Source organism: Melanerpes formicivorus, unplaced genomic scaffold (genome assembly GCF_026170545.1).
Source record: "Melanerpes formicivorus ecotype bairdi unplaced genomic scaffold, bMelFor1.0.p_v2 SCAF_3, whole genome shotgun sequence".
In the NCBI taxonomy this organism is placed as follows: Eukaryota; Metazoa; Chordata; class Aves; order Piciformes; family Picidae; genus Melanerpes; species Melanerpes formicivorus.
Window position 1 is genome coordinate 9,419,969 of NW_027142355.1, and position 27,899 is coordinate 9,447,867.

Consider the following 27,899-nt stretch of genomic DNA (forward strand, 5'->3'; position numbering starts at 1 on the left):
AATACAGATGCACATATGTAAAATTAATATAAACATGCAATATTACTGGAATAAAAATACTTTCTGCAGAGCTAACTTAATCTTAAAATAGTCAGATCAAGACGTACAGATCCCTTATACTGGCTTGAACTATATGGTGATAATTAATGCTTCACTTACCAAATTTCCTAGAAAAACCTATTAAGTCTTATTTCATTTAAGTTTTTATCAGTTTGGGAGATTTAGAAAATAGTGACTGTACTCTTAAATGAAGACAGAGAAGTTTACTAGAGTGGATTAGGTATGGACAGGCAAATAGCTTTTTTGTTGTTTTGGTTGGGTTGTTGTTTTTTTTTTACATCTGAATTGGAAACTTGTCATATATATTGCTGAAGCAAATATGTAAACACATTAGCATGGGAATTTAGAGATCATTAAACATTACAACTGTCTCCATTCTTTCATGACTGTAATAGCATCTGCTGCAAAATTATTATGTAGTTCACACCGGCAGAAATAGTAGCTGTACATTGAAGTACATAAAAGACTTATGTCACGAAAAGTTGTTTAACATTTCCTATAGAATAATGTTTAACATTGTTTGCTGGGTAGAATTGCACTTTCTGTTAATGTGCAATATTTTGTATTGATGCTTAAGCTCATATAGGAGGATAGAAATCCATTTTCCTTGTATACAAATCACAACTATCAGAGGTATGAACCTTTAACTGATCCAGCATGCTATAAGAATCAATCACAGTGATGTCCATATAATCTCTCATGTACTTTAAACATAGCTCCCAGGCAAATACAATTCTCTCTTGGCTAGTCAGCAATGTTACTGCAAACATAATTCTTCCTATAGCCAGATACATTTTCCATCTGTGTTACTGCCTATCTTTTCAGTCCATCATAGACCTTTATTCTTCCTTTATGGTTCCAGTGTTGTTACCAGCTAGCTTTAGACTTTGGAGTTCCATGGTTAATTCATGCAACTTTTTTATTTTTTTCCCCCCACTGACATTTCAGAGCAAAATTTATAGGAGACTGCTTTTAAAGTTTTGGGGTTTGTGTGGTTTGGATTTAATATGAACCTAAAGGACAAGCACTGCATAGGTTGTTAAATTATCTAGATGATTGAATTTCAAATTGCCTTCTGCAAATAGCTTGGGTCAACTAGCCTTCAGTCTCCTTACTTTATTGGTTACTCCATACTATTGATCAGAGTTTCTAAGAATGATTTCAGTTGTAGCATTCAAGCAGATTAAGTTTCAAAAATCCTAGCTAAACCATAAATAACTTCCCTCACTTCTTTTTCACAAATTCACAGATTTGCAGAATGGTAGCTGTTGGAACAGACCTCTGGAAATTCTCTAGTCCAACCCTTCTGCTAAAGAAGTTTCACCTTAAGTAGGTTGCCAAGGCCCATATCCAAGCAGGTCTGGAATCTCTTCAGTGAAGGAGACTCCACAAGCTATACGTGCAGCCTCTTCCAGAGCTCTGTCACCTCAAAATCCAGTTTTTCCTCATGTCTAGATGACACTTCCTGTGATCCAGTTTGGTCCTGATGCCCCTTGTCCTGTCACTAGGCACCGCTGAAAGATTGACCCTATCCTCTTGATATCTGCTCTTTAGATATTTATAAGCATCGGTAAGATCTCCTGTGGCCGGTTGACGTTGCCCCCTTAAGAAAGGGAATATGGTGGACGGAAGTTGGTAAACGGAAGGAATAATCTAAACTATTTCATTGGTAAAGTGGGAGGAAGCACCCTCTGAACTGGGAGTGTAGGAAAGATATCCTGGGCACTCCGGCATTTTATTTTCAGTCTTGCTTCCGCCTTTCCACGGTGCGGCCGCTCTCTATCTCTGTGCTGGGCTTTCTGCCAAGGCCTCGGCCTTGAAGATAGATAAAGGCCGGTATATTAACTCCCTTCCAATTAACACGAGCTGCTTCTAACTTTTTTCCCTCTCTTTTCTTTCTCTTTCTATCCCATTCTGGGGAAAGGGGGGAGAGAGGGGAGAGCGGAGGTGGAGAACCCCTCTCTGCCGAGGGGGGCACTCTCATTTCTGTGTTACTCTGTTGTATATCTTTGTATATATTGTAGATATTGTAAATTTGTAAATATTCCCCTGCATTCCCTACGTTGCTTTGTAAATATAGCTCCACTGCTTTGCTAATTCAGCTTGTGAGGTTTTTTTTTCCTTTCCCTTCAATTTTTTTTTCCCTTTTACTTTACAAGGGGGAAGGGAGGAGGCTTCTTGGCCTTACCCTTCCACCCACCACATCTCCTCTCAGTCTTCTCCAGGCTAAACATACACAGGTCTCAGCCTCTCTTCTTAAGATAGATGCACTGGTCTCCTAATCATCTTTGTAGCTCTTCCCTGGACTCCTTCCTTGTCTCTCTTAAGATGGGGGCCCCAGAACTGGACACAACACTCCAGTGTGGCCTCACTAGGGCAGAGAATAGTGAGAGAAGAGAGAGAAGAACATTCCTTGGCCTGCTGACCACACTTTTCTTAGTGCACCATTGGCTTTCTTGGCCACAAGGGAACATGGCTAGCTAGTGGTTAACTCTTTGTCCACCAGGACTCCAAGTCCTTCTGAGCTGAGCTACTTTCCAGGAGATCAACCTTTAACCTGTACTGGTGTATGCTTTCCCTGGGTGCAGGATCTTAATGCTCTTGTTGAACTTCATTAGGTTATTCTCTCTTTTGTCTTCTTTTAGGCATCTAAGTCAAGCTTTTCATACTTGAACAAAGCATGCCTGAAACAATTGACTCAATGATATGAACACATAAGTAGCAAGCAGTGTCAGTTTAGGCTGGGTGCTTCCTGCTCCTGCTACACAAGCTATACCTCCAGTGTCTGGAGGGTCCAGCCCACTTGGTGGACACAGGAAACAATGTATTTCATACCTATAACATCCTGTACCCTATAAATCCATCTACAAAGTCTTTATCTTTCTTCCCTCTCTGCTCCCATGGGAGATGCTCCCTATCAAGTAATGGTGGGGGAGGTATCTCAAGGCCTCTTAGGCCTGGCTAGTCCTAATGCCAGGAGGAGAAGGGGAAAGGCAGTCTCACACCTTGGCCAGCCTCAGACTAGCCTAGCAGTGTGGGAGAAAGAAAGAGCCCTGGGGGTTTTGAGTATACCCTCAGGTGGGGAGAAGGGAAGTGTTTGGGAGGCTTTTGGGTGTGCTGTAGGGTACTCTGTATGCTTTGTGTTTCTTTTGTCACTGCATTTGTAGCTTTCTGTAAAACACTAATTGCTTTCCCATTTAAACTTTCCATCACTTCTGCAATCCATATGTGTGAGTGTCATTTTTTTGCCCCTCTCAGGGGCAAGAGAGGATCTACCTGGCCTCAAACCAGGACACAAGCAGAGGCTGCTTCTGATATTGCTAATTTTATTGAATATATGTGGTGGTGAAAGTTCAGTTCTCCCCCCACACACAGAAACCATGGCTAACTCAGTCGGAAAAGCGGAAATTAGTAAGAGCTGTATTTACAAGCAGGATGAAGTGCAGATGATTATATACACAATATACAGTATTTACAATATATACAGAAATATACAGCAAAGAACGTAACACAGGAAAAGAAAACTTCCCCTCCTCCAGCCAGGAGGGTCCCCCCAACTGTATCCTCCTCTCTCACCCTACCTCCCTTTTTTTCCCAAAAAGGGGTTAGAGAGAGAAAAGGTAATTATTAAGGAGGAAATTCTGTTAGCTCAAAGCTTATGCAAGAATTAGTTTCTTATCTGGTTAGCTCAGTTAATTCAAGGTCAACTCCATCCAGCACAGCTGTTGCTCAGAGAGACTGAAAGAGACAGACTGAAACAGACAGACTGAAAAAGACAGACTGAACTGACTGAGATTCAAACTGAACTAAAATTTAAAGTTGCATTCTACCAATCTACCAATGAAATTAGTTTAGACTTATCTCTTGTTTTCATTTTAATACCAAAATATTCAGCCAGAGTGTTCCAGTAACTGTCCCTTTCTTAAAGGCACAGCCTAAAACGGTCACAATATATGTCAATTTTTTTCACTGCTTGGGGCATAATAAATTCTTTGAGAATTTAAATGTAACTTTTAGAAGTGATTATATGAAATAAGAACAAATATCAATCTAATAAAATGCTCTGCACTTACTGCGGCAAGTGGTAGATGTTTAAATGATGATTATGAAAATGAGCTTTATATAGACTTATCTTCTCCCCAATATACTCTCTTCTTCCAACAGTTTGCATTATTGGCATATTCTGAGTTAAAATGTCTATTTATATCTTCTTTAAGTGGTCTGGAAGGATATTACAGATGTAGATATCTCTAATTGCTTTTTTATTTCATTTATATTTTTTACTTTCATCCTGTGGCAATTGAATTCTGCAGTTTAATTGATGTTATAATAGTATGATAGGCTTCAGCAAAATATTCCCTAAATCCCATTCTGAGATCTCCCTCAGCATGTTTCACTGACTTCTAAAGAGATGGAAGATTCCATGTGATATAGCACAATGTTATTCTTTCTGTTGCTAGATTTTGATAGATCAGAAGTCTGACTTTCAAAGTTAATGTGTTTGTAGCAATTATTTCAAGTATGTCTATAATCAGGAAAAGATGAAGGTAAGTTGGAAGTAGAACCAGTAAGAATTTTTACCAAAAGAAAAAATGTAATGGTAAGGGCATTTTAACTCTAGAATATAATTCTTGAGAGACCACTGTAACAAATTACTGAGTGCTCATAGCTGAGATAGGCTTTACTGTCTTTAATATCTTGCTTCTACTCACAGTAAAGACTGAAGCAAAGTCTCATCTTAGGTAAGTACAACCATCAAGACATTTCTATTTAATATATTTAATAACTTTTTATTTCATAGACTCCCAAACTTCCTAAATCAGTCCCTGTTTGTCCTTTTAGAGATTAAGACACAACCTTTCCATTGTAATGATTTCAACAATAAGAAATAATAGCTTTGTATTGATGATTTACCAGTAAAGAGTATGGACTGAAAGTGTTATCTGCTCAGGACTTCTTAAAAATTATATTTTAATAGGGTTTATTTTAAGTATCTGCTGAAGAACCAGTGTTGGAGAAATAGCGCTGGAGATGAAGTTTTAAAATTGAAAACATAAAAAACCCCTGAATATTAACTAAATACATGAAATCATGCTCTTACAAATATTTTTTTTGCAAAAAGCAGACATTGATTTTAGTAGCAAGACAGTGCATGAAACTTAATTAAGAATTTTTTTTTTTAAATAGTTTCAATATAATTGCTTTAGTTACAAGAGTAATTGTTGGAGCAAGCTGGTGAGTTTTCTCTAAAAGTGTAGTAATTTTTTTTTTCTTGAAATAAAATCTCTTTTGGTTATTTTTGGTGTGTGTGTGTGTGTGTGTGTGAGCGCTGTCTCTGTTGCCATTTCTTTTCACCTTAAAATAACTTTTCTGAAGTCAGCATCTGTTCTCACTGGTTTTCAGCTTTAGGTTCTGGATTTTTACTGACAAATCAATCACTTTTGAGGAAAGAAGACAGGTTATATGACAATTTTCACTTCATTGAAAAAGCTACTTTTTCGGTTGGAAAAAAGAAAAGTAAACAGAAAAGCAGTGCAGTAACTGCTTATATTAAAAAAAAATCAAGAGAATGTATTTGCAACTTGGTTGTGCTGGGTTCATAGGCAGTGTACGTTAAGAATGTCTGGAAACAGGTAGATTTATTTATTAACAGTTTCAAAAGTCCATCTGCAGCCCAGTGACTTTGACTTTTGTCATTCCTAATATAGGACTCTACAGAGCATAGATCTCAAGGCTGGCCTGGGCTTACATTGACTGGAACTGTGGTGAGCTTGTTTCAGTTCCTGCCTCGGGACCAAGTGTTTGTTGTGTCCCCTGCCTGATTCCGAGTTCTGCCAGTGCCTCTGTGGGAAAGGTCTAGTAAACCCAGGGGTCACTGCCCAACATACAAGAGACTGTAGTGGGGCTGAGCCTAGAGGGGGCTGTGGGGCTGCCCTCATACTCATCTGGGAGTAGCCAGAAGGCAACAGTCCAGGGTGAGAAAACAAAATTAAATCCAATTAGATTCCACTACTGCAGATGAGGGAACTTCTGCCAGTAGCACTATATTTCTCTCAGGAAGGAACTCAGGGTGTCTAAGACTTGCTGTGACAGCCCAGCACCTCTTGGCTAGGGTCGGGTGACTCCCTTGGCTCATGAGCTGGCAGGACACTAGAAGGATAAGTAAACCACCAGTAAAAAGGGATAGATATTAAAAAAGGGTTGGTTTTTTGTGGGTTTTTTGTTGTGTTTTTTTTTTGTTTTGTTTTTTTTTTTTTTGCATAAGATTTCCAAAGAGTATTAATATTATATAGCTTTTCTTGTACTAATTTATACCATGACTGTTACTATAATTTTTGTTGGACTGTTGCATTTCAACTTGATTTTAAACTTTTTTACTAGGCTAACAATACGTAATATGCTGTTTTCTCTCATTCATGAGAGTTTCAAATGTAAGCCAACCCCATAAAATTCAGGGTTCAACTAGGAAAATCTACAAAGTGATCTTTGTAGATTATTCATTAGTGTAGTTTGCATTGTAGATTATTGATTAGTGAATGTAGACTCTGATTTTAGACGATATAATTAAAGTTAACATATTTCTAGCATTTTAGATCTTAAAATAATTGAATCTTGAGGAAATGTCTACATCACAATGAGGAAAAGGTCTCCTAATATGGAATACAACTATCATCAGTAATTGTTCGCTCTTTGTTTAAAATTTTTTTGAAGAATTCTACTGACATTTTACTTTTAAAATATAAATAATTTAGACATGGGAAGTATTTGGAGGAAATTTGTATTTTTTGAATACTTTTTATAGTGCTTTTAACTATCACAGATATTGAAAAAAGCTTTCTGTAAGGAAGGAACTATCATTTATGGAATATACAGGCATGAAATCTGATCGATTATTTTTAGTTTTGTTTTGGTTTTGTTTTGTTTTGATTGTTTCACCTTGTAGTATCCAAAATGACACAGCAATAAGGGCAGTAGACACTGGAAAATAGTTATCTTAAACATAGTAATATGAAGAAGCATATCCTAGTGGCAATGAACACTGCAAAAGATCTTTATCTGCTATGGCATTACAGGATGTCAGTAAGAAATGAATGCAGTGCTGCTTTTAAAAACATGACATTTTACAACCCTCTGTACTGTGTGTGTTATCACTAAATGCATCAGATGAGGACTACATCTTTCTACAGTTTCTATTCATTGAAAATGTATTTAATTATCATGGAGACTTCTACACAATTTGGAAACCTGGAAATATTTCCAGTTAGACTTTACCAGAAAGTGTCACAGTAAGTAAAATATATGATTTGGTGATGTGTGGAAAAATTTTCATTAGGGTAGCATGGAAGATAGCATGGGGGAACAAAAGAACAAGCATTTGGCTAAGTGATAAAAGCTTAGAAAAGTCTGATTTTATAGAATATATTCAAGCCTTGCTAAATTTTGACAGAGAAATGATCTGCAGATTCCATCTGTTTCCTGCTGCCATTACAGGTAGGAAGGTCTGAGCAACATTTCCTGGGCAAGAGATGTTCCATCTGCTGTGGATCTCTACTGTGCAATACCTTTATTTATCTAATAGCAGGGGAGAATATCCCACCACTTCTTACATCTGTCTCATACATAAAAGCATAACACTGGCAAGATTTTTTTTTTCTTTTTTTTTTTTTTTTTTAAATGTATGATTCATTATTGGTAAAATAGTATTTCATGATAGGAAACAGGAATCTGTAATACAAATGGAAAATTATAGATGAACAGCAATAACAACAAAGAAGATGCAGAGAACAGTGTGGTCAAAATATCAAAGTGATGGTTTGGGATGCTCATCTTTGCTCACAGTTTTGTTTGCAATAATCAAGGTTGGGTCTGACTACTAAAGACTGAGGCAAAGACATCATTAATTACATCAGCCTTTTCTTCATCCTTTATAACAATATTCTCCCCTGCATGCAATAAAGGGTGATCATGCTCCCTGGGTTTCTTTTTGTTGTTAACTCATTAGTAAAAACCTTTTTTGTTATTCCTCATGGCAGTGGCCAGTTTGAGTTCTAGCTGGGCTTTTGTCTTTCTGATATTCTCTCTGCATGACCTAACTAGATCTCTGTACTCTTCCTGCTTCTCTTTCCAAATGTGATAAAACTCTTCTTTCTCCTGGCCCCCTGCAGGCCAGTTGTCTTCTCCTACAATTTCTTTTGCAACACATTTTACAACACATGGGGACAGTTTGCCCCTGTACCTCTAAGACTTCCTTCTTGAAGAATGTCCAGCTATTCCGGACCCCTTTTCCATTCAGGACTGTCTACCAAGGGAAACTCTCAGCCAGTGTCCTGAATAGTCTAAAGGGGACTGGTTTAGGTAGCTTTTTACCCACAGCTTCCTTTCATTCCTTAGCAGCCCCATCAGCAATATGAGTTGATTCTTCTGGAGCCATATGATGACCCAGACAGAACAATTTGCCTGTATTTAAGATGGGGGATGGGCAGTGTTTACTTATGGCTTATCTGATTAAATTTTAAGCCAGAGCAAATCCCAGTCTAGTTCATCACATACAGAAGTAGTAGAAATACTGAAAGCATATCACAGATTTAGAAATGGATGGTCAGGGAACGTAGCACACCTTTTGTGAAAGAATAAGCCAATCGTTCCCTCAATTCAAGTTCAGATGGTATTAAGATAGGTCCAGGCATTACTACACTTATGCTTCAAAGGGGGGAAAATCTACTGTATGTTATCTATTTAAGTTGAAGGTGATGTGAGTAACTGAAAAATAAATACAGCTCTTTGCCAAAAGAAAAATACAATGTATTTTATAAAGATATATGTTGACTGGAATGTGAAATAAATGGACTAATCCTCAGTCAACAAGGATGAGCTTCTAAAGGAAATAAATATTTTTTTTTCAAATTGAAAGAGTAAACAAACTTGTTCCTGTACTTCTGGGTGTAAACCTAAGGGGATACTAAAAATTAATTTACTGTTATATTAAAAAATTTAAGCTATGCATTTTTTTCACTATACTCTGATATTCGACTGGCGTTCCAAGAGTTATCATGATAGCTTTGAAGCTTAGCTTTTTGTTATATTCTTTTACTGTGTTACTATCTTTAAAGTAAAACTATTTTAATTCCTAAGGCTAAAAAGCCTTAGGAAAAGATATTGTAGGACAAAGCATCATTCTGAACGCTGGTCCTGAGATTTGAATCCACATTCACAGAATCTAAGCACAACATCAATTACTTCATCAGGCAATTCCATTCATGTTGGAATTTAACATAGAAACCTGTGGTAATGGTTGTAATAAGCAGTGTGAGCAATCTGGCAGTGTAGGCCTAGAGCCTGACATGGTGGTAGGCCGTGGCCAGCATGAGTGCGGAAGTGGCTAGCAGTATAGGAGAATAGTGCTGTGCCCGCACTGTGTAACCAAAGCAGGGCACTGGTAGCCATAAACATAGAGAGTTATCTTGGAATAACAGGACGCACATGTATATCAACAATCCCGTGTGTTAACCAATAATCCATAGTAGTACAGTGTGTGGTCACTCATGAGGGGCCAATGAAGCCATGCCAGCAATGCCCCCCGAGCTTATATAAGTTGTAAAGTTTTTCTTAACACGCACTTCTGCGCACTTCTTACTAGCCTGTCAGCTCTACTGTCTGCTCTGTACTATGCTTGCCTTATAACGGAACAATGCTGAAGCAATAAAGGAACAATACTAGATCATATTGATCAGCCGTATTGACTCCTGTCTCCGTCGTCCACAGAAACCAGTTAAACACTTCTATGAATACAAGATTTAGCAACTTCAGAAAATACTTGGAGGCTAGTGCTTTGAAGCTGCAAAAGTCACAAAACACTGTTATCCTTCATTTGAGGGTGTAATCAAAAAGTTTTATTTATGTATAACATCTTAAATAGTTTCCTGTAGACTACAGTATTGCACTCAAAAGTAGCTTATGGTTATAGGAAGAACATGCAGCAACATACATAAAATTGCTAATAAAAATATGGGGAAAACAAAACACTTCCATGTGCTCAAGATACTTTCAGAAGACAGATAAAGATAAGCACTCTGAGCTGTTACATAGTTCTGACAAACGAACAAAACCCACCCCCAAAAACCAAACAAAAACTCCAGGTTTTAATTTTGCAACACATCTCTCTTTGGCATGACTACTTCTTTTCCCTGTACTTTTCTAGGGCTGTCTAATCCCCTGGTTTGGAATTCACTTAGAAGTAAAAGTGCAGCTGTAATGATGAAATATATCTTCATCTGTGTTCATTTTCACTTCAGAATGATGTATTATATGTATATGGGTAAAACTGGTTTCATATTTCAAGATTCTGAACTTGATACAATGTGAAATTCATTAATTAAAATGGGCATAATTTTTATGGATTAATTTTCCAAAGGTGTTCAGAGAAAATCGGTTGGGTTTTTGGTTGGGTTTTTTTTGTTTGTTTTGTTTTGTTTTGTTTTTTAAACAAGTCACAGTGTTTAATTTGTCATTATACATTCATGAATAGACTTTGTTCTGCCAAACTAATTTGTTCAATCAAACAAGAGCAATCCAAAATAAGGGCATATTTTAGGCAGCATAACAGCTGCTGCGCCATGTATATTTTTCCTTAGAGAGTTTCTTGTGATATATAGAAATGTTATTTTATTCTGTTAAACCTACCAAATTGTTTTGCTAACAACAAAATAAAGCAAGTATTATACGGTTTCCTTTTCCATTTGCTGACTGCATGAAAGAGAAATGTATTATAATGAAACCACCTTATGTGCATATGTGTACGGTTTTAACATCTACCTGTCATTTACTGTATAACTCCCAAATAGACAGGTGAGTAGACACTCAAGTAAAGATCAGTTTTTACTGAGACTTCAGATCTTAAAGGCTTTTTAAAAGGGACTCAATTTGCTAAGAGTTGTTCACCATAAAAAGTAATGCCTTACAAATAAAACCATAATAATATTTCTATACAAAAGGAAAAAACACAACCAAAACAAAGGTAATTAGGAACGCAACTTTACATTTTAAGTAGAAACATGTATAACTTCAGAATGATTACAGTTCTTTTTAACATTTATATATAAAATATTACATATACAAATAAATTATTTTCTCTATATATTTCTCAAGCACAAGCATTGTAATTTACACTGTTCCAATGAATTTTCTTTGAAAGCCCTTATATTTATGATCATCTATCCTAAACTGCAAATCTGAACTGAACACAGTTTTCCATTCTCATCTTGGTTAACCACCCTTTTGGTAATTCAATTTTTTTTCCATTGAAAGACTGCATTAGTTCTTAGAAAACAGTATTTTTACAGCTGGAGCACCTCTGCTATGAGGATAAGCTGAGGAAGCTGGATTGTTCAGTCTGGAGAAAAGAAGACTCAGAAGGACCTCATAGATTCCTTCCAATACCTTAAGGAAACATGACATGCTCACAACGCACTGTATAGTTGTAAGGTTTAGAAAAATCCCTCTGCGGCATATCTATCCGTCAGCTGAAGGAGTGAATACATAACTTGCTATACTTTGCATGGCTGCAAACGTTTTAAGTGGAGTGCTGTATATGAGGAAGCATAACAAAAGGCTTCCAGGAATTCCATAAAACTTTCACAAAATTTAACAATTATATTCAGGAATGGGGCCAACAAACATAAATCATCATTTTGATCATAATTTGGAATCTTTCCACATGTAAGTAAGCACATGTCCTTCCAGAGTCCAGTTTTCTTCCTGTTTTTTTCTCACTTCTCATGAGAAAAGTTGCATAAAAGAGGAGAAAATATTCTTCTAGCTATAACTAAAGTGCTTTGTATGAATTCCTTAACATTAGGTAATTACTTGATTAAGAGAAGAGAGAATAGATACAAAAATAAATATTGGCAATGTTGAAGGACTGAAAGAAAACAGGAAGTGGTGATCAAACATGTATAACCTTGGAAATATGTAGTTATACAGCAAAATATGTATCTCATATTTTTATCACATCTTGTGCATGAACTAGGAAAGGAAAATGGGCTGTTATGAATTATGTTATCATACAGTACATGCAGATAACTGAGATGTAAAATGCTGCCTTCTCTTTTCCTTTGGAATAAAGTTACATGTAGAATAAAGATATTTCTTCCGCATTCTGTGAAAGTGAACTTAAATGGAGGATTATATTCAAGCCAGGAAAAAGAATATTATTATGAAAATATATGGGACGCATAAATTGGAGCTGGGTTACACATGATTGAAAGACCTTATGGTTGCTGTTACATGATGAAATAAGACTGATGACATGAAGGTAAAACTTTTACTGCAATATATCAAATATTTACTCACCAGAAGTATTCTAGTATTCCTGTTTCAAGTAGTGATCAGAAGCTACCTGTGGAGGTAAGATGTAGGACTCAAGATTAAATATATGAAACTAACTACAAGACTCTCTTGCTGGTGGGAATTTCCTGTTGAAAATGTGTCTCATGAATCTTTGTCAAGATATAATCTTTCTTGTCTCACAGAAAAATCTTTTGCCCACATAAGTTAACTATTGCCTGCACTTCTTTTGAAACAACAAAACTGGAAACTTTTCATTATCACAACAGTAACTTTAATCCTTCCTTTATAGGAGATCTGTGATCATCATCTTTGCTTTGGCTGTATCCAGAAACTTTCTACATATCAGAATACTATTGACTAGCAGTTTAATACAATCATATTTTCACAAGAATATATTTTTGACATAAATAATGAAAAGATTATAATCAACAGGTATTTATTCTCAGGATAAATATATCCAAAAGGTGTTATTTTTGTTTGTCTGTTTCTTTTCCCCTCTCTCCTTTCTGTTTTGTGTTGCTTTGGTTGGTTACTTTTTGTTGTTGTTTTTTTTCTATTTGGTTGTATTTTTCAGTTTCAGCAATAACTGTCATTGTAATTTTCTATTACTCTAGAAAAGGAAAAATTCTTGCTAAACACATACTAATTCTGATAATTATATGCAGCAAGTGCCATGAAAACCTCAGTTTGTTCATGAATCCATCCGGCAATCAGAACACTAGGATAAGCAAGACAAAAATAATAAGCCAATATCTCTCCAAATTCTTTTTTCATTATTTTTTTCTTCCTAGAGAGATGATGTAGATGCAGTGTAGAAAACAGTCATTTGACATACTCACACCCTAAAGTCTAATCAGTCTAATCAGTTTTGGGTTATTATAAACCCTGATGTCTTCTGCACAATAGATATTTTGATAATCCAAACTCAAAATCATTTTGCTGTGTAATTACAACAGCTGTAATGAATGAAGACAAACAATAAGAGAAAAAGAAACAGGATGTCATTCACAGCAAGATGGTTCCTAGGGAATATTAGTAATTTTAAAAGGAAGACAAGAATATGCTTGAATTCTTATTCACTAAGCTCAATTACGTGTTCTATTTACCCAGTATGATTTTCTTTGTCTAAAAGACTGCTTAGAATTGATTATATATTCCTCTGAAGAACAGCACCAGAAAGCACAGCCAAAGTAGAATATTTTAGCAAAGCCCATACAGGCTAACCTGTCTGTTTTCTCCAGCAAAGAACTGAGGAAAAAGGAACACACATGTTGAGACAAAGAGAACGAGATAAGAGTTTACTGAGCAAAGCAGATAATCATAGTACAAACTGCATAATTACCTTAGCCTATTTGCAGAAAAAAAACAAATGTGAAAACAGCAACAAGAAGAAGCAAGCAAGCTAAAAGCCCAAGCCAAAAAACCATCCCACTATCCCTCCCTGTGTCTCTGCCATGACAGCAGAAGAGAGCCAACACCCAGAAAACCCCAGAACGCAGAAGCAACAAATGAAAGAGGAAGCCTCCCATGTTACAGTCAGAACTTGAAGCCCCATAATGCTTTGCTCCAGCCAGCACTTTGACTTTTGAAGCTGGCATGAAGCAGGATGGTAGGAATAGCAGCAGACTGAAACTCAGCCTATGACAATATACAATTTAATGAGCACTGTTCTTTCTTTTTCTGAAGTATTATGATCTGGACTGCTAATAATTTTAACATTTCACGTATATCAACAATGATTTCTTGCTTTTACACATCTATGTATCTATACAGCTTTTTATACATATATTTTTTTGTTTTATGTGCCTATACAAATATTTCTGTCTATCCATATGACCATTTCTTTTTGCCTGTAAACAAGATTTTCACTGCAAAACAGTAAACAAATTCACTTGCAATTAGATACTTTTGAAGTACAATGAAAAATGTCTGGCAACTGGAGACAGGAGTTTCTTTGATTTTTAATAGTGTGTGGTAGCAAAGAACTTTTCTTCTTTGCTCTGTCTTTGTAATCTCTAGTCCTCACTTGTTTTATAGCATTGACTATTGAGAAATACTTTTGATATTTTTTTTTCTTGCTATAACATTAACCAGTTGTAAGCATGTATTTGGGACCTGCTGAATTAATATGACTCAAAGACACTGTGACTGTTTGAGGCTGTACCTTTAAGAAAGGGACAGTGCTGGAACACTCTCTGGCTGAATGTTTTGGTATCGAAATGAAAACATGATATTCTAAACGAATTTCATTGGTAGATTGGTAGAATGCAACTTTAAGTTTTAGTTCAGTTGGAATTCTTTCTCAGTTCCACTCTGTTCTGCCTTTCCAGCCTGTCTGCTTCTGAGCAAGTGGCATGAGCTTTGAGGCCTAACAAAATTTCATCCTCATTAATTACCTTTTCTCTCTCTCTAGCCCTTTTTGGGAAAAAAGGGAGGTAGGGGGAGAGAGGGGGTACAGAGGGGGAACCCTCCTCTGTCCAGAGGAGGAAGTTTTGTTCTGATTATTTTTCTTTGTTGTGTATTTCTGTATATATATTGTAAATACTGTATATTGTGTATATATATAACCTTGATTTCATTTTGCTTGTAAATATAGCATATCCTTTTGCTTCTCCACCTGAGGGAGAGCTAGGCCTTCTCTCAACCCACCACAGACACAACAAAATTATTCTTTCCCAAGAGAATTCACATACCAAGACAGGAGAGAGATGCAGGAATGCAGGAAGTCAACAGAGTACTAGACTAGCAATGGCAATGCTGATTAGTAAGACAAAAAATGATCATAAAAGTGGTTAAGAAAATCTCTAAGTGATGCATTAGGAAAATGATATTTCTGCAGTATTCTGAATAGCTGCATTAAAAAAAAACAATGCTTTTTTCAGGGTTAGGGAAAATGTTTCATGATTCCAAATACAAGTGTCTTGACAGCATAGATGCTTTTCTGTGCAAGGTTACAAAAACATTGTATTAATGCAAACTGTGTTAATGAGGTTACAGAAAAAGAAAAACAGTGTTTACATAAAGTTTCAATAAAGAAAGGTTCAAGATGATGCTTTGGTACTAGATAGGTTTCTACTATTGTCCACACTGACCAAGAGAAAAAGATAGGATTGGGTTCAGAATGGAGGGAATAAATGAATTCTAAACATGTTTGGCTTTTTGTTACATGCTAGTAATGAACCAAGTGTTTGCACCGTAGTTCTTCTCTTTACACTTTTTCCATTCAGGGTGCCAAACCTTTGTTCTGCCACAGCATGAAGGAAGTGAGACAACTTGACTATTAGATTTTACATATATTTGAATGTTTTCTACAATATGTCACACAGTCATTGTTTTGTTTACAATGATCACTGTAAATGCTTTGGCCTTTTTCTCTTTCATTAAAAGGAATGTGGATGTAAAGTAATACAGATTAAATACCTCCTCAGCAATTTCTGTGATAAGCAAACTGGCCCCAAAAGTATACGCAAGCCTATATATAAGAATTTTAAACTTCTCAGAATTTATAATTTCATGATTTATAATAAAAAGCTATTACAGATGTTTAAAGTGAAAGGAGGAAAATGGAAGAGTAGGTCCTTCATGATTCCTGTATCTACAAATTTGAAGACAAAGGACTGATTCAGGATTCAAGTTATGTTAAATTATGTTCCTATGACATATATTTAGACACGAATCTTTCCCTAGGAAAAAGTATTTACAAAGCTGTTAGATTATTGCTGGTGTCACTATCTTCTCACTCAGGAGGGTAACATTAAAAAAAAACCATTCTGGTTTATGTTGCACTTATTCTTGATAGCTTAAGGAGTTACTTCTTTCCTTTTAAAGATGGTAAAAAGGGTCTTTCACAGTGGTTACACAACACAGTTATAAAACATTTAACAAGACAGAGCAAATTTTGAAGAGGAAACTTTTATAGGAGATAGACTTACACTGCAGAATTTATTTCTGCAAAAAACGAAAATGGCAGTGAACACTGTCCCATTGGAAAGAGGTACAACACCCATGTATATGATGTAATTTTTCTAACAGTTGCTTTCATACCAGTGCCTACACCTCTGGAACTGATATGCTCACTCTGATGGGAAATCCCAAATCCTGTACACTAGATCTACTATTTTGCCTAGGCTAAAAATGCAGAACGAGAGACGAAGAGAGAAGGATAGAACTACTGTGTGCTTCAGGCTGTTCACAGAGTGCACCAGATACATGTAAGCCTTAAACAGGAAAAAATCTAGATGACAAGAATTGCCAGCTTCCCCTTCACAAGATCATTAATTTGTTGGGGTTTTTGTGTGTGTGTGTTGGTTTTTTTTTTGTTTTTTTTTTTTTTTTTCCTTTGTGTTGGTTTGTTTGTATGTTTTCTTAATTCTGTATTTCTGGATGTAGGTGTGTACTTTGCATAAAAAAAAGATAATGAGGAATATAGCTTTGTTTATCCTAAAACACAAGCACATAAAATCCAGGACAGCTAAAAGAATAAAAACTAGAACTACAAGGAAATGAGGAAAATCCAGGCAAAATTCAAGTCCATAGGTAGAATTTATTGTAGGTACTTTATTATTCTAGCTGTACATTTAAGTTATTCAAAAGGGAGATAATAGAAGGATTTTGTAGAGGTAGACATACAGAATTAGAGTAACTGAATACTTGGGAATTTCCCCTCAGTAGATAAGTATTAAACCTGAAAGGTAGAATTAGAGAGAGTAAGCAGAAAACACAAAATAAATCAGAGCTTCTGAATGTCAGCAGCAGAAGAGATATATCATTTGGTGGATAAAAAAAAGAGAAAAACATGACTGAGATAAACACAACTGAGGTAAAGAAAAAAAGAAAAAGATAAAAAAAGCAAGAGTATGCCTGCAGGTACATCAAGAATGTTCCCTCAGTTAAGTAATTAGTTACCATTACACGCAGTTCTTAAAATAAATGAAATTTAGTCATGCTCACAAGAACATGAATTTGTAAAGGGTGCATCAGGACTCCCCAGATAGCGCTCTGAAATGAACCATTTGACAGTTCTATGTCTACTGATACTTTCCTCTAATCCAGTATAGACTGCTTACATTTTATCATGAAATCTTTACCTGCAAGGAAATCAGTTAGAACAACTCTTAGGGGTACTATTGAGTTTTACATAATTGAGAGGAAAACAATGAACATGCAGACACTCACTAAGCTTTGGTGTAAAACTGAAACAGCATGCTACCAGTATGAGTCAACACATTCAACTGATCCTGAACGGTATTGAAATGCGTCTAATTGTACCAAGTGACCAAGTCAAGAGGCAATGAGCAAAATGCCACTGACAATAAACAACTTGAAAAGAAGGTGGGTTTGTGTCTTCCTTTTTTTTTTTTTAAATTTTTATTTTCCCTACAGAATTCAGCACTATTCAGTGCCACTTAGATAAGCACTGCCAGCTGGAAGCTAATTACATTCAGCTGAACCTAATTATTCAAAACCCCTTAATCAGAGGGGAAGCTCTTGCTGTTAAGGATAGACAAGTGTATTGGGAAAAGAGGGTAAGATATTTTAAAGTTATATAGGTGCTGACCTACATTTGTTATGTATTGTTGCCATTCTTTCTTCTCCTAAGTGTGGAGCTAAAATCATACTGTGCTCATTATTTTCACAAGAAAAAATAAAATAAATTCTGTAGGATTCCATTATAGACTCTGATGTAGCCATGAATTAAATAGTGATTTTAAATAGCGAAGTTAAAAACAGCCTTCTACTCCAGAAGTTCTGGGCCTTCCTCCTGCCCAGCTGCTGAAGCCCAGCCTAGGGACCTGGAGTCTCTACCCAGGCTTAGGAACATCATCGCTGCTTTCATGTTTGCAGGTACAACCAGAAGTGAAGCTCGGCACTGTGCTGGGTTGAGGCAGCCCCCTTCCCCACCACTGGCAACAATAAACACTCAGACAAACGGATTGCAAAAGTGATGGAAAGTTTAAATAGAAAGCAGTGAACATTTACAGAGAACCAAAAGCACAGTGACAAAGAAAGATCCCAAAATAGACCCAGAGATCCCATCCCCACCTGAGGGTACACCCAAAATCCCCAGGGCTCCTTCTTCCCCCTCCCACTGCTAGGCTAGTCTCTGCTGGCCAGATCTGAGACTGCCCATCCCCCCATGGCCTTGGGCCTAGCCAGGCCCAAAGCCAGGAGGCATCTCCCCCAGTTACCGGCTGATGGGGGAGGAAGAAAAGAGAGCGTGCTAGACTCCACACTGCATCTTATAGTGGTGTAAAGGATTGTGGTAGGAAATACTACATAATTTCCTGTGTCCACCCCTCTGGGCTGGACTTCTGGACACAGGAAGCAAACATTGCAGGGGGGCACCCAGCTCAAACGGCCACAGGCACATATTACAGAGACGCTCCCAGACACACACATTCAGGACACTTGCTCTGTCCTTTTCCAAGCCTGAAGTGCACATCGTCCTTGCTATTGTATTGCGTTTACATTTTCAGGTTTCAGTAGCAGTAGAGCTACCAGGAGATTAGAGACTGGGGCTGTCCCAGGCTCGACACAGCCAGGGCTCCAGCCAATCCACTAGCCAAGATGGTCGTGCCTATGTGAAGCAGAATTAAGAGAGAAAGTGTGGTGTGACAGTGAGGAGTGAGGGGAAAAAAAAAAAAAAAAAAAAAAAAAAAAAAGGAAGAAAAGAAAAAAAAGAAAGTGTGGGAAAACAAAACTTGCAAGCATCAAGGTCAGAAATAATGCAATAAATGAGGTGCTCTAGACATCAGAGCAAGGATTGTCTGCAGCCCCTGGAAGAGATCACATTGGAGCAGATATTTCACTGCAGCCTGTGTAAAATAAATCCACCAAGAATAGGTATGTATTCCCTGAAATAATTCTACCTATGGGAAACTTGTGCTAGAAAAGAATTATCATGAAGGTGTTCAGCCCATGGGAGGACCCACTCTGGAGCAGGAGCAGGGGAAAAGCTTGAAGAGGAAGGAGCAGCATAGAGCTGTTCTGGACTTACCACAACACATGTTCCCTACATTCTTGTGGGGATAGGTGAGGATTTGGGAATGAAGGCGTGAAGTTGACTCTGTTGGGGGCGGGGGGGTGGAAGGAAGAAGAAGGAGAAAGCACTGTTATAATTTTTATTTTTGTTTGTTTGATTGTTTCTTGCTAGTCAAGTCTGTTTTAACTGGCAATAAACTAGTTTTACCCAAGTTCAGTCTGTTTTGCATGTAAAGAGGTTGGTAAGCAAATTCTCCTATCCTAATCTTCACCCATGAGCTATTTCAATTTCTTTCCCCTGCTTTTTGAGCAACAAGGATGAGGGAGTTTCTGGGACGGCCCCTAGCAGTCAGCCAAGGTAACTCAATACAGTCATTAGGATACACCTGCCCTGGAACAGAATTTATCCATTCTGTCCACCCTTGGAAGTTTTCAAGACTAAAGCCTTTTGCAGTCAGGTCCAACCTCATAACTGAGAATTAATCAGAAATTTGGACTAGGAGACTCTGTTCATTACAACTTGACTTATTCCATAATTCTATGATAATACAGATGATAGTCTGTTATGTGAGAAAAAATGCTTCTCGATCCTAGATCTGATGGCCTAAGAAGAGTTTAAAGAGTTAACTCTCTAGACAATGTACAGTTTCACACAGTTTTTAACCAGCCACATACAATAGTGATCTTTCCCAGCTGCTATGTAAAAGCTCTGATATATCATGTTTTGAAGCCTTTCTGCCATTAGCTGTGCATTAGCTATATCATGCCATATCTGACGCCATGCACTGGAATTCTAAAAATTATTTTATATATATAAAAAAGCAGAGATTGCCAAAAACCTAGTTTCAGGTTAGAGCAATGTTCACAGTAATAAAAGGAGATCCAAGAAAGGTGATCTGATGCCTGATCTTATCTATGTCTCATAATTATTTTTCATGTCTGGAAACTGTACCTTACTTGAAATTGTAATGCCGATTTCACAGTTCAGTAAAAAAGGATATGTAAATTACAGTAATAAAAGGTGCTGTAGAAAATTGCCACATCCTGCAAACCTGTTAAAACCTTATGGAATAAAATGGGAGGCATAAGTCAGTACAAGTCCCTTAAAGAAATGAAAGTTTATCTTAAACTGATCTGAAAAAGAAATATGTGACAATTAATGACAATAGTCCTCTATGAGACCTTTATAATTAGAAATCCATTAAAAAAAGTAATGGTAATTGAACTATTAATTCAGTTATATGTTTTTACAGGTATAAATTAATTTTCTGAAGACTGATATTTAAAACTAAAGTTAAGACTGCACTGAAACTCCTCTGAATTGCCAAGAGTGCAAAGAGCTAGCTACAGCAGCAGGCTTTTTACAGAGCTTATGTAAGTTAGGAGCCATATGACTCGAGGAAGCAGAGCCAGACCTAGGAAAACAGTTAAATTTTTATTTTTTTACTACATTATCATAAAGTCTATATGTATTCAGTATATTAGAAGCATTCAGAGACACTTTAGCTGAAGGAAGATAATAGAGCTGTTTTCACCATTATCTTGAAGATCTGTCATCACCATAGCTGTCAAGTACACTATCTGGTCCATCGCATTCTCAGATAGATGTTGAATGTTCATATTACTTTCTTCCTCTTACTACAGATAATTACATATTATGCTTGAGAACGTATGGGTAACTCCTGTCAGATATGTTTATCAGGAATATCTGTAAGGAAATTACCAAAGTTATATTAAGAAAAAAGTGAGGTGCACAATAAATATAGCCTTCTCTGCAAGAATTAAGTGAATAATATTGTGGGTTTACAAAATAAAACAGGTCTTCCTTATGATGGAAAAATAGTTTTCTTGATGTAAAAATAGTTTTAGGATTTCTTATCTTCTCTCACAAGTATCCTTGAGAATATGCAAAAAAAATGCATGGTACTTGCTATCAGAGAGTCATTCAGGTGTGTCATCAATCAGCTGTTTCAGTGCCTTGCAGTTGTGACAGTTAATAACTGTCCATAAATCTAGTCAGTAAATATAGGCATGACATATGAAACTGCTTATAAATATGTAAATTGTCTCAAAAGTTCAGAAATGTTTGATACCAAGCATTTTGCAGTATAGTCACAGAATATATCTGGTTGGAAGAGACCTCAAAGATGATCAATTCCAACCATGAACCAGCACTGACTAGTCAACACTCAACCATGTCCATATGCTGCTTGAACACCCCCAAGAATGGTGACTCCACTGCTGCCCTGAGCAGACCACTTCAGTGTTTGAGAACCCTTTCAATGAAGAAGCATTTCCTCATATATCCAGACTAAACCTTCCCCAACACATCATGTAAACATTTCCTGTAGTCCTGTTGCCTGTCATCAAGGAGAAGAGTATCGCTTCCTCCTTGCTCCAACCTCTCTTCAGGTAGTTGTAGAGAGTGATAAGGTCTCCCCTCATCCTCCTCTTCTATAGACTGAACAACCCCAGCTCCCTCAAATTCTCCTTGTAGGACATGTGCTCCAGGCACTTCACAAGCCTCATTGCCCTTCTCTGAACATGCTCCAGCACCTTGGTATCCTTCCTATAGTGACAGGACAAAACTGCAGAGAATCCTTCAGGTGTTGCCTCACCGGTGCTGAGTATAGGGGGATGATCACCTCCCTATTCCTGCTGGCCACAGTGTTTCTAATATAAGCCAGGATACCATTTGATTTCTGGGCCACCTGGGCACACTGTTGACTCATGTTCAGTTGCCTGTGTGTGTGGTCTACCTGGACTTCAGCAAGGCCTTTGATACCATCCCCCACAGCAAACTGCTGGCTAAGCTGTCAGCTCGTGGCTTGGACTGCAACATTCTGTGCTGGGTTAAGAATTGGCTGGAGGGCCGGGCCCAGAGAGTGGTGGTGAATGGTGCCACATCCAGCTGGCAGCCAGTCACCAGTGGCGTCCCTCAGGGATCAGTGCTGGGCCCCATCCTCTTTAACATCTTCATTGATGATCTGGATGAGGGGATTGAGTCAGTCATCAGCAAATTTGCAGATGACACCAAGTTAGGAGCAGATGTTAGTCAGTTAGAGGGCAGAAGGGCTCTGCAGAGGGACCTCGACTGACTGGACAGATGGGCGGAGTCCAATAGGATGGCATTCAACAAGTCCAAGTGCTGGGTGCTGCACTTTGGCCACGGCAACCCCATGCAGAGCTACAGGCTGGGGTCAGATTGGCTGGAGAGCGGCCAAATGGAGAGGGACCTGGGGGTGCTGATTGACAGCTGTCTAAACATGAGCCAGCAGTGTGCCCAGGTGGCCAAGAGGGCCAATGGCATCCTGGCCTGCATTAGGAATAGTGTGGCCAGCAGGAGCAGGGAAGTCACTGTGCCCCTGTACTCTGCTTTGGTTAGGCCGCACCTTGAGTACTGTGTCCAGTTCTGGGCCCCTCAGTTTAGGAAGGACATTGAGACACTTGAACGCATCCAGAGAAGGGCAATAAGGCTGGTGAGAGGCCTTGAGCACAAGCCCTATGAGGAGAGGCTGAGGGAGCTGGGATTGTTTAGCCTGGAGAAGAGGAGGCTCAGGGGTGACCTCATTGCCCTCTACAACTCCCTGAAGGGTGGTTGTAGCCAGGAAGGGTTTGGTCTCTTCTCCCAGGCAACCAGCACCAGAACAAGGGGACACAGTCTCAAGCTGTGCCAGGGGAAGTTTAGGCTCGAGGTGAGGAGAAAGTTCTTCACTGAGAGAGTCATTGGAATGGGCTGCCCAGGGAGGTGGTGGAGTCCCCATCCCTTGAGGTGTTCAAGAGGGGATTGGACATGGCACTTGATGCCATGGTCTAGTCATGAGGTCTGTGGTTACAGGTTGGACTGGATGATCCTCGAGGTCTCTTCCAACCTTGACTATCCTGTGATATTGTTAACCAGTACCCCCAGGTCAATCTTCAAGTTGCAGCCTTCCAACCACACATCCCAACTTACCATGGGATTGTTGTGACCCAAGTGCACGACCTGGTACTTGACCTCATTAACTTCATATAGTTAAGCTTAGCCCATCAGTCTAACCTGTCCAAATTCTGGTTTAAAGCTTCCCTACCCTCTAACAGATTAGCACATCCACCCAACTTAGTGTCATCTGCAAACATATTGAGAGGGCACTTAATCCCCTCATGCAGATTGTTTATAAAGATATCAATGAGGACAGGCCCCAGTACTAAACCCTGGGGAACACCACTAGTAACTGGGCAGCAGACAAATTTAACTCCATTCACCACCACACTTTGGGCCCAGCCATACATGCAGTTTTTTATCCAATGAAGAGTGCACGTATCCAAGTATTGTGCCATGAGTTTCTGAATTAGAATGCTGTAAGAGACAATGTCAAAAGCTTGACTAAATTCCAGGTAGAAAATGTCCACAGGCCTTCCCTCATACACTAGGAGAGTTACCTTATTATAGAAGGAGTTCAGATTAGTCAGGAAGGACCTTTCACAAACCCATTGTCGTAGTTTGGGCTGGGTGCCCTCTGCTACAGGGGTGTTTCCTGTGTCCAGAAGTCCAGCCCAGTGGGTGGACACAGGAAATTATGTATTTCCACTATAATCCCTTGCACCACTATAAATTTTACGGTGGAGTCTGGCACTTCCTCGTTCCTTTCCTCTCCGACACCCAGTAACTGGGGGAGAGATCTCCTGGCCATGGGCCTGGTTAGGCCCAAGGCCACAGGGGGATGGGCAGTCTCAGATGTGGCCAGCTGAGACTAGCCTAGCAGTGGGGGGGCAGAGGGGAAGGAAGAGCCCTGGGGGTTTTGGGTGCACCCTCAGGTGGGGATGGGATATTTCTGGGTCTGTTTTGGGGTTCCTCTTGTCACTGTGTTCCTAGCTTTGTGCACATACTCACTGTTCTCTATTTAAACTTTCCATCACTTTTGCAATCTGTTTGTTTGAGTCATTATTTCTGTGTGTGGTGGGGAGGGGGGTTTGCCCCAACCCATTACACCCATGCTGACTGGGCCTGATCACATGGTTGTCATAATTATACATGCTGTGTGATGGCACTCAGGATGAAGGATGACCTGCTTCATAATATTTCCTGGTCCTGTCATCAGATTGACAGGCCTATAGTTCCCTGGATCACCCTTTTGGACCTTCTTGTAGATGGGTGTTACATTTGATAGCCTCCAGTCAACTGGGACCTCCCCAGTTAGCCATAAGTGTTGACAAATAATAGTGAGCAGTTTGGTGAGCATATCTGCCAGCTCCTTTAGTTTGCCTGAGTGGATCCTACCTGGTTCTATAGACTTGTGCACATCTAAGCGTCACAATAGGTCATTGACCATTTCCTCCTGGACTCTGGGGGCTGCTTTCTGCTCCCCATCCCTGTCTTCCAGTTCCAGAAGCTGAACCCTTGAGGAACAACTGGTGTCACTGACAAATACTGAGGCAAAGTAGCCATTTGGCAGCTCAACCTTTTCCTTGTATTTGGTCACTAGGTTTCATCCTACATCCAGTCATGGATAGACTTTATCTCTAGTTCTTCTTTTACTGTTAACTGGCCAGATTGAGTTTGAGTTGAACTTTGGTCTTTCTAATTTCTCCCTACAGATCCTTGGAAGCACCTTGTACTCTTCTTGAGTTGCCTGCCCCTTCTTCCATACAGTAGACTTTCCTTTTCTTCCCAAGTTCTTCTTGGAGCTCTTTACTTAACCAGGCCAGCTTCTGCCCACCAGTTCTTTTTTCAATGCACAGGGACAGCTTGTTCCTGTGCCTTGAAGATTTCCCAGCCTTCTGGATTCCTTTGTCCTTCAGGACTACCTCCCAGGGAATGCCATCAGCCAGTCTCCCAAACAAGTCAATGTCTGCCCTCTGGAAGTTCAAGGATGTAGTTCTATTGACTCTCTTCCTAACTGTACTAAGAACTGAAAACTCCACCATCTTGAGGTCACATCCCAAGACAGCCACCAGCTCTTACATCTCCTACTAGTCCTTCTTTGTATATAAGCAGCAGATCTAGTAGAGAGCCTTTTCTTGTTGGCTCAGTCACCAGCTTTGTAAGGAAGTTATCTTCCATGCACTCCAAGAGCCTCTGGAACTGCTTCCTGTCTGCTGTATTTCCAGCTGATATCCATTACATTGAAGTTCCCCACAATAACAAGGGCTAGCAATTTAGGTGCTCTCACTGGATGCCTAGCCCTGACTGTCATCACCAGGCCCAAAAAAGTCATTGACCTGCTCTTAGCCAGCCCTTCCCTTTTATAGTGGACATGACCTCAATATGGCATTGAATATCCCATTGGCTACTTTGTTTGGTTATCCTGGGTGCGGCCCCTCCCAGTTTCTTGCGAAAAATCAACCCTATCCTAGCAGAGCCCAGGACAGCTGCTGTGGTCAAGGTCTGCCTTTTCTTGGGTGATATAAAAAGGCAGTCAAAGACACGCTGTTGAAAATTAGTATAGAATAGATACATAAAGTAGAGAAAGAGACCTAAGATACTGGTCATATATTAAATTATTAGTAAGTATGAAAATATAATTTTTGATATTGTTGTGGTTTAATATTTTCCCCGGATCCCAAAAGCCCAATGGAACAGATTTATGTTGCCTCCCCTTTCCCCTTTTCTTGGTAGGGGAAAGAAAATTAGGCAGAAGGAGAAGAGAGAGGTAAACCAAAGAAAGAACAGCCTTGCATTGATTTGGAAGTAAAAAGGTAAGTTTAACAAAAGACTTTTAAGAAAGGTTACAATGGTACAAGGAGGAGGGATAAATAAAAATATATACAAAATCAGACACAGCTGGCAAAGGATTCTCTGGATGTAAGATGGATTCTCTTCGGATGCAGTTCCCTTATGTGTCTGGGACTCTGTAGAACAGACCTGACCACATGGTTAACAGCTCACAGCAACAGCAGCAGAGTGTCACAGAGCTGAGGGCAGGAGAGAGCAAGGCAGGCCATCACCCCCTCTTAAATAGGGTTGTGGACAGGAAGTGGGAATGGAATAAACTTTGACCTGGGGACCCCTTCTCCTAAGAGGGGGCCAGCTTTCTTTGGCCACCTGGGTCTAAGTTTTTTTCAGCCCACCCTTCCTGGGCTGGGCTTCACCTAGCATAGATATAGAAAAAGCTTTTATATAGTAATGAAGTGTCCAAACTGATTGTCTCGGTCCGGAGACACAGTTCTTTTAAATATTCCCGTGTTGTGAAATTAGAGGCACAAACGAGGCCAAAATATCAGCAGCTTGACTATTTATTACATAAATAAAGTGGACATAAGAAGGGGAGAGGGAGAAAATGGAGAGGGAGAGAGAGAAGAGAGAGAGAAGAGGAAAGGAATTATATTACCACACCCCTCATCCCCCCCAAGACAGTTTGAGTCTGTGGAGGAAAGGTGCTGCAGGAGATGTTGGATTGGTACAGGAACGATTCTGAGGCTTTTGCTGGAGAAGAGCTGTGGTCCTCTGGGGAGATGTTGGGTTGGTACAGGAACGGTGCTGAGGCTCTGGCTGGAGAAGAGCTGTGGTCATTGTCCCGGCTTTCCCTTCTCAGCGGCATGGTCCGTCTCCTGTGTTTTCCTTCTGTGTTTTTCTTCTAACAAGCCAGTAGTGGCTCCAGTCTTTTATACAGTTTTTAGTCCTTAGGTATGTGTCCAAGTATTGTCTCTCAGGAATTCCAGGGGCAGGAAATAATCCTTAGGTAAATATCCAGGTATCGTTCCCCCGGAGACCTTTCTGTGCATTTCTCTGTGTTTGGGCAAGAGATCTGGATGGGGGGTGGAGGGGGGCCCTCCGCCTACTTGGCCTCCATCCAGACAAACCCCCCACACTCATTACACATCATTGTCTACCCTTTCCAGGGTACTTGATGGGTGGAGATTATCTTGTCCTGAAGGCGTGAATGGCTGGGTCATTGTCGTAGGCCAGCTGTGGCCCAGTGAGCAATGTTATCTTTGAACCTTCCAAGAGTCGTTCCAGTGGCTCTGTCAGCTATTGTCTGCGCAAGCAGCAAGTGATTTTATCTTTGTTGACTCACACCAAGAGAGACAAACTTTTAGTCTCTCACACTGATGTATTAGCAATGTGTTGGATATGAGTTTGTTACCTTTTACCAGTTCTAATTTTAGAGACCTTCTTAAAGAAAGCAACCAGAAAGGCAGGAAAATAAGCAACATCAGAATAACAGAAAAATATCTCTGTTATTTGCATCTGAATTACTTAGTGTCTGCTCTTTGCTGTTCTCCTTTAAAAATACTTCAGCCACTCTACTTTCACAGCCAGGAACACAATGATTTAGTTATGATATAATTGAGTGATTCTATAGAACAGCAGATTTTAATAACAGAGTATTCAAACTAACTAGTTCTTATCTGTTACCATAGGAATAATTCCTCTCACTCTCCAACTGTATTTCTTAAAAGAATAGAAAAGTCCATAAGAAAAATGATAGCTTGAAAATTCATTATTTGCAATAAATGTTCTGTGTGACAAACTGCTAAAATAAAGATCAAATACAAGATAAAAGAGATTCTAGCTACTTGCTACAGGGCTT